This window comes from Gadus macrocephalus, chromosome 15 (assembly GCF_031168955.1).
Source record: "Gadus macrocephalus chromosome 15, ASM3116895v1".
NCBI classification, from domain to species: domain Eukaryota; kingdom Metazoa; phylum Chordata; class Actinopteri; order Gadiformes; family Gadidae; genus Gadus; species Gadus macrocephalus.
In genome coordinates this window covers 17,159,607-17,171,709 of record NC_082396.1, presented here as the reverse complement: position 1 = coordinate 17,171,709, position 12,103 = coordinate 17,159,607, and the positions used below count along the sequence as shown (strand labels likewise).

Below are 12,103 nucleotides of genomic sequence, written 5' to 3'. Positions count from 1 at the left end.
CTATGTTATTTAACAAACAATAGGAAAAATGTGATTTTAATGGCATGGGCTCTTTAAACATACAACCAGGCAATGACAGGGGAAGGTTCATTTTCAGCCTCATAAAAGTTAACAGAAGTTGTTGGAAGGGAGAGAGGTTTGTACCAGTCTGCAAAAATGATAACACAAATGTTGAAACTACTTGTAACTTTGAATATGTGGGGATTCCAGTCATTGCCTTCACTTTTTCATCATCTTTTTCAAAAGATGATTTCAAAAGATTAAATCAATGTTCCTGATTTAATAATGTCTTTCAGCTTACGGTTTTCCTCCCTGAGGTCATTACACTCGCTTTGTAATCTTGCAATCTTTTCCTTGCATGGCTTGTTGTCACACTGTTGTTCATCCACAGAAAGTGGCGCATTTCCAGCATCTGGTACTGATGATAGGTCAAGGAGGACATCCACTGCATCTTTCTTCTTTTTCTCCTCCACCCTCTTGTTCTTCATTCCGTTATGCTGCTCATACCTTTCCATGTCTTTCTCCCTTTTCCTCTTCTTGGTGGCTGGAATGTGTGAGAAGATGGATGGAACCCAGTCAGGGGACAAGGGGTTGTAACGTTTGGCACCTATAATGACACAAGAGGGTTTATGTCCCACATATGCCAACAAGTTATAAGTAACATCAAGAACATTGTTATATCATTCCTTCAGACAGTGTTAACTTAGTTTTAGTCTTTGTCACTTACTGAAAATTGTGTTTAGTTAGTCCAATTTTGTTTTTGTATATGTTTACAGTAGGTAGTGGAACACAGTTTTAATTAACTCTGACATTGACTTATTGATTAGCACATGTAGGCCAATAATCACCTTAATTATTCAATATATCCTTTATACTGAAGTATTCAAAAGTAAATTTATATTTTCTGATATCAATAAATTGCTGCATCCGCTGTAATTGGTGTAGTTTGTTTTTTTGTACAAAGAAAAAAAAACGTCAAAATGAGAATTCCCAAACCGGCATGTGTCAGCAACATCATTCATTAAACGTTGTCAAGGTAACCTGTGCTCTAGTGAAGTGCTGTCCCAATCCCATATATACCGATCTGAGGCCATGTGGCCTCACACACTCGCTCACTTAGCACCTGAGATCAATTAAGTCTGTGAGTCCTTAGTCCTTAGTCTTCAGGGCACACTTTGGGATGCAACGCTTGCAATAAACATATGCGAAGATAGACTAAAAGTCAACACAAGTAAACAAATCATACATAACCCTTCTCAATATACGCAAAGTGTATTAAAGAGACGAGGGTAGCATATTCATATCAATGGTTATTAGGGTATTAGCAGCGTTGGTTATAATCCGTAACCAGAATAACCGGTCAATCCTAAAAATTCCAGTGTCAATGCTGGGACACCACCCAGGTGATAGAAGGGATGGAGAGAGGCTTAAGCGATGAGCAATGTTACAAATCTTAACATATCCAGCAAGGCAGACGCTGCTTAAAGAGAGCAATAACACACAACAAATAGCTGTTGGGTGGAACGCAACACGTGTGTTGCACGTACATAGCCAATGCAATCCTGCAACTCCGTTCTCCTGAACGACTAAGACAGACGCTGCGTTCAGGCAGCTGAAGAGACTTTTGACTTCAGCCCGTCCTCATAATAATAATAATAATAAATGAAATTTATATAGCGCTTAATATGGTACTCTAAGACACCTTACATATTGCCCTATCAAAACTATGTAAGACAGACTAGGAATAAAATAAAAACAGAGGTTAAACATGAAGAATAAGGGGGGAGTTAGGTGGGGAAGGCTAGTGTAAAAAGGTATGTTTTGAGTGCAGATTTGAAAGAAGAGAGGGTTGGAGAGACTTTGATGTGGGAGGGGAGTGAATTCCAAAGGGTGGGGAGGTTGGCAGAGATGGACCTGAGGAATCTGGAGGGGGCGTGTTGATGGAGGAGGTCGGCAAGTTAGGGGGGGGCTAGGCTGTTGAGGGCCTCATCAACCCTCATCCTTCAGGTTTTGGTGTAGGTAGACGCATCTGATTCCGTTTGGGTTTGGTTGGGTTGGCTGGGGGGAGGGGGGGGAGGTTGCGTGGGGTGTCGGAAGCTCCCTAAAATGAGTTTTTGCAACCTGGGGACCGATGGCACGGTCCCAGCATAGGAAACCTATAGTAACTCTGACCAATCAACCACCACAAAAGTTAGAGGCCATTAGTCTTTGATAACCCTGTTAACTAATGTGAATTTCCATTGTATTCCCCACATCTTCATAACTAAAACATGTTACATGACAAAAAGATCTGTAAAAAATAAATTTCCATAGTGACCAACCTTGGCTGACTTGATCCGGGGTCTGGAGAGCTCATAACCAACAGCTCTCTACAAGATGTGGCGGTAATCTGGTTGGAGATTAAAACAAATTTATAATTTATACTTTTTTTTATAACAACATCAAAAACGGCTGATCTGATGGAAAGAGCAGTATGCTTTATTAAGATATCAGTGCAGAAACAAACAGACAATACCAAATAACAGTCATAATAATAACAACAGGATACAATAGTCAATCTTTTGCATAAAAAAAACTAATTAACTAGAAATGCAATGTATACCATAAAAGAAGAAACGGCTCAAAAGCAACAAAACAGGAACCAATACAACCATCTGATTATAAGAAGTCAAGCTGAGATTGTCTTCAGAGAGGATAGAGTGAATTATCATTAAAAAATTGCCCTTCAAGTGACACAGAATCCAAAGATCTAGACTTTTGATTGTTGTATTTTTCTAAATCAACTGCCTAAATCTGCTTCTAAATCAATATTATTCACATTCGGGAGCAAAGTAATGTTTGAAAGATCTGGTTTCAAATTCACTTGCAGTGATGCCCTCTGATTTCCAGACACAATTTAGCACCACAATCATATTTAGTCTGTTAAAAAAAATACTAAGAAATAAACAATAGAGCAAATTTGATAATGTCATCATTTGTTTTCAGTATTCAAATTACTTTGTTCTAAATGTATAATTCAAGTAATTTTTTAAGCAACTAATTTTCGTTAAATCTAAATCTTTGAATACAATAACAAATACTTCCAATTGGTCTCAAGTTCTGAATGCAAAGATAAAAAAGACTCATAAATAACAAACTCCCAATTAAATATTAAACATGCATTAACTGATTTTTCAGGGTCCGTGAACAAAGATGTTTATATGTGTAGTCATAGGATATGATGGATCGACATTATCACCTCCCTTCTAACCTCTTGGCAATTTGGACTAGATATTGCAAATATACTTCAACAAATGGGAACAGAATGTCACTGAATGTCTTTGGGAACTGAATGTCATATTACTTAAATTTTAGGCATGGAGACTTGATCATATATTTGAGATTGTAACAATTTGGGATGAAATGGAATGTGCATATATTTGTTAATCACAAAATATGTTTTTTCATTGTTGTGCTAACCAGGTATCTTAAAGGGAATCAGTCCAGCTCTAGGATATACTTAATCTATTCACACCCTTAAATACCCACTTTTTCTCATCAAACATTAACAATACCTATTTACACTGTTCGATTTATTCATGAACTTTGTTTAGATGTTTATTTAATGAAGATACTTATGGTCTTATTTTTAAGGTCCAACCATCTATAGCTACCGAACGACAAAGAGTTCTGTGGTCATTGTTGAGCGTCCAAGAAAAAATAAATAATAGGGAGGGAACGACTTTGTGCATCTTTTCATGTTTGTCTCTTATATGTTATTCTTAGCTGGGACCATTAGGAAAGGAAATGTCCCGCATTCCAATGTTTTTTTGGCACCGTGACAACCACGACGGAGGGTTCCCATAGTGTGTCATGTCTTTGGCTTTAACAGTGAATCCGTTTCGGCCGTCGCTCTGTCTGTCAAAAAAATAAAAAAATTCAACCAGCTCCCTAACCTCCACGTCAAGTATGCACTCTACTTGGGGTCAAAGAGCTGGTTTAACCAGCTGAGCTTGCTGGAGACAAAAAAGTTAATCGCAACCGGAGCCCCTTACAAGGTCAAACTGAAAAAGGATAACTGACAAAAGGGAGGTGGAAGGTGAATGGTAGAGTGAGAGAGAGAGACAGGCACCAAGGGACAGGCTGTGCAGCCTCAAAACTCAACACCAGCCACCCTACTCTCCTCAGCATCATCAGGCAACATACTGAACTTCTTGGCTGTAAGAAGTTCATTCCAGCGATATTTGTTTTGTCTGACACGCCCAACTGTAAACTTTTCCTACTTAGGCCATCGAAATATCAAAGGGGTAAGCCGCTTTGCAAATAAATATCTCAATAAATAGACAATTCCTTAATGTGCTGTTATCAGTCCCTCCAGAAAAATGCCATTATGCGATCGCATAATTCAACGCATAATCAGCCAAAGTCTGCATACATATATGCCGCACTTTCACCGCATAAATTGCAGATTTCCGCGCAAAATATGCGGGGCTTGCATGATTTCATAATCCCCGCATTTTCGTTGCAAAAAAGTCACATATATGTTAGCAGAAAGTTGAAAAATGTTGTTTACTTTACACAAGCAGCCATTTCCCCCTGTTGCCATGGGAACGTTATGAAGTGACGTAATTACGCGACGTGAACGTCATCGAAAAGCTGATTTTTTCTCAAGTTCCCGCATTTTTTCGCAAGTTACCGCAATTTCATCGCACCTTCACCTTCACCTTCACCTATCCCATAACCCCGGAGGGTCGTTGGGGCACCACAGACGATCTGTTGACAAGCTCTCTCCATCCCTCTCTGTCCTCGGCAGCTCTCATTGCCTCACTGATTTTCAAGTGAGTCCATTCTCTGATGTTATCTTCCCATCTCATCTTTTGTCTCCCTCGTCTCCTTCCACCTTGTACGGTTCCTTGCAAGATGGTCTTTGCAAGGCCTGAGGATCTGGTGACGTGTCCGTACCACCTCAGTTTCCATTTTTTAACAGTGGTAAGCAGGTCATCATGTGAGCCGATGGCTTGGTTGATCTTTTGCTGAACGTCCTCGTTTGTGACATGTTGGGTGTATCGCAGAAAATTGCATAAATATGGCACGTATTTCATCGCAAGAAAACGTGCCGCATAATCAAGGATTTTTGGCCGCAACAATCACAAAAAAACGCAGCATTTCTCTGAAGGGACTCACTTTTATGCCTTCTTGTCACCTCCAGCACCCATCCGATCCTGCCCAAAGTAATGGTCCCTGACGAACCACACAGCGTGGCCAGTGTATCATTAGACATATTCAGGTCAACATCACAAGACTTAAAGACGCATTTAGTATGGCCCTTTGCTCATTCTGCAGACTTCTTTGGCACACAGGGGCCTCTTGTCGTTTTTTCTTGGACTTTTGACATCCGCGCAAGACACAGGCCTTAGAGAAGGGATAAGCAGGATGTTCTATGACATCAAAGAAGTCCACTGGGGTTGACCTCAGTGGACAGTTTACGCTCATATGGTTCAGGAGACACTGAGGAGCCGGGAAATCCAACTTCACACAATCTCACTCCACAGCGCTTTCTCTGCTCGTCAGTCTTCACCATTGGGGTTCCACCATAACTATATTTGAAGAAGATGGATACCCCTGATCAGGGTTGTGCCTGAACGCGTTCATTGAACGATAGTTCATGAACTCGTTCATATTTTCGATAAACGTGAACAGTTACTGAACGTACTGTATTACTGCCTGATGAACGTTACTGTGAACTCGTTCATTCTGGTGTCTGTGAACAGCATGCTCACTCGGTTTAACTTCGTTCTATTGGGGGGTTATTTGTTTATCAACACGTCGGATGCGCGCACAGAATGAGAATATTTGTTTGATAGGTTGCCATGGTTATCTCCGTCTGGTTAATTTGCAGTTGGTGTTGTCAGCTTACTGTCACATTAAACTGTAATCAGAAATTGTGGTTATATGCTATAAGTTCATCGTTTTTCATTGATTTTGCGTTGGTCACTAATAGCAATGAATCCCCTCTGAGTCGGTTTTGGTACAAAAAATAGAGAGAGAGAGAGAGAGAGAGAGAGAGAGAGAGAGAGAGAGAGAGAGAGAGAGAGAGAGAGAGAGAGAGAGAGAGAGAGAGAGAGAGAGAGAGAGAGATTGAGAGAGAGCGGAGAGGAGTTGAGGAAGAAATGGTTGGATTGAACATTCATTCACCGTGACCGTGTTGCGGGCACTCCCGCGACTCCCGGCCGCCACGTCTCCCGTCGTGCCCCGGCCGCGGCACCCTGCGGCCCGGGCACCGTGACCTTGGGCACCACGACCACTCCCGCGTCTCCCGCGATTCCCGCCATGCCCCTTGAATGAATGGCCCGGGAACCATGGGCACCGCGGCCCGGGCAACGCAGACTCCACGAAAACAGATTGCACGCAGAGGCCTAATAAGGCCTATATATTTTGTATTTCAAATGCAACAGTCCTTTCGTGGAGACTACGCTCAGAGCAGCTGGAACTGAACAAGAGGAAGGGGGAAAACGGGCTCAATGTTTTCCCTAGGATGGAGTTGCAGCAGCGGAGGTGACCTCCCGGCACCCCGCCGGGAGGTTTCTATGTGTCTACTGGCAACATACGTACAGTACATAATCTTTAAAAGTATAATCTTTAAAAACATTATTTACATTTATTTAACAAAAAATATTTATATCAACAACCACCCTATACATTAAAATCCCATAACCCAAATACTACAACAATCGAAAAGGTCTGTGCCTCAAACCAATGCATCTTCCCACTCCCTCCCCTCTCCCCATCACAAAGGTTGTAGTAGGAGCATAAATAGGCCATGCCTCTAATGAACAAGTTTTGGGGCTCTAGAGTCAATAATGGCGACGCTACTGAAAATGTTGATAAAAAAAATGTATATTGACATTTTTGCTAAAAAGAAATTTCTTAGAAATAAGTAGAGATATATTTTACAAAACATAAGGTTGCAGTAAGACCATAAAGAGCCCATGCATATGGAAAACGTTTTAGGGATCTAGAGACAATAATGGCAACCAGGGGCGAGTCTAGGTTCTGACTTTTGGGGGGGCTCAACCCCAGGCAGCCACAGGGGTATATGAAGTATATAAAGTCCTGTGCAAGATTTTTTTTTTCCACAACCTTTATTTTCTTAGTTACTATGCTGTCGTATGTCTAAGCCGATAGCTGGCAGTGTCAGCTAAAAAATGCAGTTCTGAACCACTAAAGTGATTAAATGAAAAAAGACTGTTTGGATGAAGGAATAATCAATGGTTGTGAACTCGAATAACAAAATTGAGGTATATTAAATTTCTTTTGTGTAAGTTTCACTAAAGAATTACCATATTTTCCCGAATATGTTACTGAAACACATTGGTACAACATGATGTCGCCTCACTTTCATGGATCCATACAATTTATAAATTGTATCAACATACATTTTTATAAAACTTCTGATGCAAAAAAATCAACAAGTACAACATGTACTAGTCGGATACTATGAGAAACAGACCACTATATCGGGAGCACTAATTATGCCGCGTTTCCACTGCAGGGTGCGGAACGGATCGGATCGCAAAGGGGCGGTAGGGAGGGGGCGATAAAGCCCAGCTCAGTTCCGAGGTCGCGTTTCCACTGCCGACAGTACCCTTGGTGGTAGGCCGGATGTCGATCGCCGCGGCAGCTACGTAAACATCGTAAACAACGTCTTCCTCCCCAAGAATGCGGACGAACGTCTCCACCTCCTTGTTCGCCCAAGCAAGCTTTTTACGCGACATGTTAATTGTAAAGAATAATACCTCGAGGCTACTGTTTGTTTGTTTTTATCCCCGCGTCACCCGGAAGTGACGATTCTGTCGACCAATCAACGGAGGGGGGGTGTAGCTAGAATTTCACGGGACCCTTTCAGGCGTCTGGTCTCGTTTTGGGTACCGCAACGGAGGAGTCCCGAGAATGGGGCCGGAACGGGTACGGCAAAGTCCGGGTCACGCCCACTTTTGGCGGTGGAAATGCGATCCGACCCGCACCTTTGCGATCCGATCCGTTCCGCACCCTGCAGTGGAAACGCGCCATATGTTGTCTCACCTTCAGGGACCCATACATTTTTATAAAACTTCTGATGCCAAAAAATCTTGTTGTTTTGAAGCAAAAAAAAGGGTGCTAATTTTCAGTTTCAAAATAACTGCTGGCATTATTTTATCAGCTGAGGGCGTTTTCATTGCCATAACAACGTGAGCTAATCAACAAGTACAACATGTTCTAGACCAGTGGTTCTCAATCATTTTTCTTTCATCCCCCCCCCCTAGGAGACAGACATTTTATCACGCCCTCCCTGAATTGAAATAAATTACTATTGAGAACCTGCTAATATTTATTTATTTAGATTAATAAATTAACAGAGATAACATCTGCAACAACTTAAAACTATTTCCAACTTCAGTTTATTAACTCAATTTGTAACATTTAAACAAGACTGCTAACTCTGTGTGAATCTCAAAACAGAGAAACAAGAGCAAATGATTCACTGGGGTTTGCATTTAATTATAATATTTTTAAAAAGTAAACATTGGTCACTTGTCAGCTTCATCAGCTTATTCCCTTTCAAAAAAAATTATATATGTTGATCTTTCAAGCATGAATAAAGACACCAAGTCCCTCTGTCATGACTTTGTACGATTAAAATTCTTGTAAAACTTCTGACCCTTGGTATTATGTTTATTTAAAATAAAATAAGTGACTTATTAAAATAAATAAATACATAAGACACTAAGTCCCATCTACCGCTCACGCCCCCCCTGACACCTTTAATCAGCTGAGGGCATTTGCCTTAGTCTCATAGTATTAGAACATGTTGTTCTTGTTGATTAGCTCACGTTGTTATGGCAATGAATACGCCCTCAGCTGATTAACTAATGCCAGCTTTTATTTTCAACAGAAAATTAGCACCCATATCAATATATATTTGATATTTTTCTGCTCCTTGCACCTAATCATGCTTATCATGCTACGCAGCATTACAAGGCTCTGCCGACTAAAACATGAAGCAATTCAAGAAGAGGCATATATAGAATCGTCTTGTGGTCAACTGTCATTTAATAGACATCTGACAGATTATGTCAAGGTTTTAAAATTATAGTATTATTATTACCAGGTCATGTTATAACACAGCTGGAAATCGTGGATTTTCTGATAAAGACTAGCTAGCCTCTTAGACAGACAAAACAGCAGAAACTATGTTAGGTGCGCTCGTGCTGCATTTTTGGTTTTGTCAAACAGGAGACGCCCAGCCAACAATCAGAGGTTAGAGATTCCTGAAGGAAGGTTGGCTCGATTTCACTAGCCCATTTGAGCCTGTTCATTAGTGTACAACATCCATCCTCTCATTGCTTGTGTAAAAAAACCGGTAGAATATTAGATTTGAGGACGAAACGATAGGGTGGGCTAAGGCAAGTTTTTTTTCAAAAAGGTCTAGCTTCGCCACTGATGGCAACACTATTGAAATTGTTCCTAAATAAAAAAAATCTTAAAAAATATGAGATATATTTTTCAAAATTAAAGGTTGTAGTAGGACCATGAAGAGGCCATGCCTCTATGGAACAAGTTTTGGGGCTCTAGAGTCAATAATGGCGACGCTATTGAAATTTTACCATTGTGGTCGTTTTCAGTTTTTGAAAGCCGACTGATCGTAGAAGCCAATGCAATTCAGTTTTGCACTTTGCAGATGGTCCCTAAGCTCGCGGCTGAAAGCCGACTGCTCGTAGAAGCCAATGCAATTCACCGTTCGCTAAAGACAGCTCGTTTGGATGAACACAATGTTGTAGCTGGTTCTCTGGGTTACTACACTCAATTGTGTCGCAACGATGTTTCACTGATGATCTATTGAACCGCAAACTCAGAATCTGCGGAAGTTCCTCCATTAATATGAAGCTCTCCTCTTCTCTAGTTAAAAAAAAGAGGTGCATATAGGGGTAACACTGGGGCTATGAAACAATGTTATTGATTTTTTTTGTTTATCAGTGTTACTGTACAGATCAAGACGATAGCTGATGTAACGGGAGTCTGGGCGTGTGCAAGACCGAACCGCGCTGTATTATCACTGTTCCACTGCATATAGACAGTCAAAAGTAGCTGAGACGGTAGAGGGGTTAGAAACCAATAAATGAAAATAGGCTATTTATTTCAGGTAGCCTATTTTTTCACAAATAAAAATAAATAAAAAAGTTTAAAATCTCCCCCCAAAAATGGAATCACGTTCCCAGCGCCCCCCTAGGTTGTGCGAACGCCCCCCAGGGGGCGGTATCGCCCCCGTTGAGAAACCATGCTATAGACCCTATAGTGTCTTTGGTGTAAAGGCTGGGACGAATTAAAAATTATAAATATGTACACTTTATGTTGAAAGTATAGACCGTCACGATTCCCATTGAAACGAATGGCACGGTGATTATTCTTCAAAACGAGATCTGTTAAATGCTGAAAAATGAATTAAACTGTAATCAGACAACACGGTTATATGCTATAGCCCCTAGAGTATCTGTAGTATAAAGGCTGAGACAAATTTCGAATTATAAATATGTACAATCCATAACGTTAGCTCTCTGGCTCATAGCTCAGCGGACTATAATACCTCCTAGAATCATTGCTTGTTGGCCGGAAACGGAAAGGGGGGCTGTTTACGTTTGTTTGTAGTCTTTTCACTCGGTTCTTCGACTCAACAGCAGGGCTAGAACTGTGCGAAAAGACTACAACCAAATGTGAACACCCCCCCTTTCCGCTTCCGGCCAACGAGCAATGGGTCTTCCAACAGAAATCAATGGATTCATCCTATTTCATTCTATTCACTCTATTTCATCCTAGACAAACCATGAAGTGGGCTCAATGTTCAAAATACCGGAAAAAAATAATAGCTCACAGCAACATATTGAAAAAAAGAACTATGAACTAGTTCATTTTTTCAAATTTTTTAATTATGAACGTTTAACTGAACTGCCGTAATTTTCGGACTATAAGCCGCGCCTTTTTTCCAATTTTTTCGATTCTGCGGCTTACATAATGGTGCGGCTAATCTATGGATTTTTACAGCTAACGGCTACTCGGAAAATTAGTATTCAAAGCTTAAAGGTTGGGTATGGGATTTGCGAAACGCCAGCAGATTTTGAAAATACACAACTCAAATGGTCCTACCCCCTCTCCTTCAACGCTGACTCTGACTCCACCCATTCCAAGTACCTGGACGCGCAATCATGCACGAGCGCGAACAGAGATGCGCGAGAGCGAGCAAGGCTAGCGTAGGTTTTCGTTTAACAACATGGCACTACATTCAGCTGTAAGTTGCACCCAGTACCGCGGGAAGTAGGGGTGCTGGGGGTGCTGCAACACCCCCTGTCCGAGGCCCTGTCTTATCACAGAAAACGATCATTTCTAAAAACTCCGGCCAAAGTGGAGATTTCTGAAAACGCCGGTTACGTGTTGTCGTGTCAACGGGGAGAAACGGGATTTTAGGTTCTGAAGCGTCACATTATGCACCAGGAAATGCTTAACGTCATGTGAGCGCCCGCTGTACCGTATTGGTCCGAATATAAACACAAACCCCATTGTAAGACGACCTATATTTGGAAAAAAGATTTGAAGACCAGATCTTGTTTTTATGAATAAATAAATTGTATTCATTGAAATAATATACGAAAATAAAAAGGCATAGAATAAAACACTGCATTGCCACTAAACAGTAGTGCAAATAGGCCGTACTGATGTGTACACCAAAGACTATTCCTGACACTCCTCTGCCCCGCTGTGTTTGCTCTGGCTGTGGTCGCTCCGAACTGTTTCGGCCCGTGGCAAAGCGAGTCATCCTCGCTGCCGTCCAAGGCATTTTGAGACGCAGCATTTATTTAATGCTCATATGACCTAGTGCTGAAAAAAGGTTATATGAAAAAGTGTGAGGGTAGCGGTGGTGCGCTAAACTTGTTCAGTGAGCAGCTGGATGTGAACCATGGTGTGAAGGAAGTGAACACAACGATCGATTTTCAACTGTGCGCGCATGCACTGGTGTAATTGATCTGCGCTGCTATATATCTTTTTTATCAATGTAACGAGTTGCGAGTCTAGTGCAGGCTGAGTTTTTTTTTCA

At 41.2% G+C, this 12,103-nt stretch overlaps 1 long non-coding RNA gene across 1 annotated transcript; it reads left to right on the top strand.

Annotated features, from left to right (window-relative positions):
• The first annotated feature begins 6,610 nt into the window (after window positions 1–6,610).
• On the top strand, window positions 6,611–7,272 carry LOC132473342 (uncharacterized). The gene is made up of 2 exons (XR_009529339.1): window positions 6,611–6,718; window positions 6,775–7,272. It is a non-coding gene; the product is annotated as an uncharacterized LOC132473342 (long non-coding RNA).
• Window positions 7,273–12,103: the final 4,831 nt, after the last annotated feature.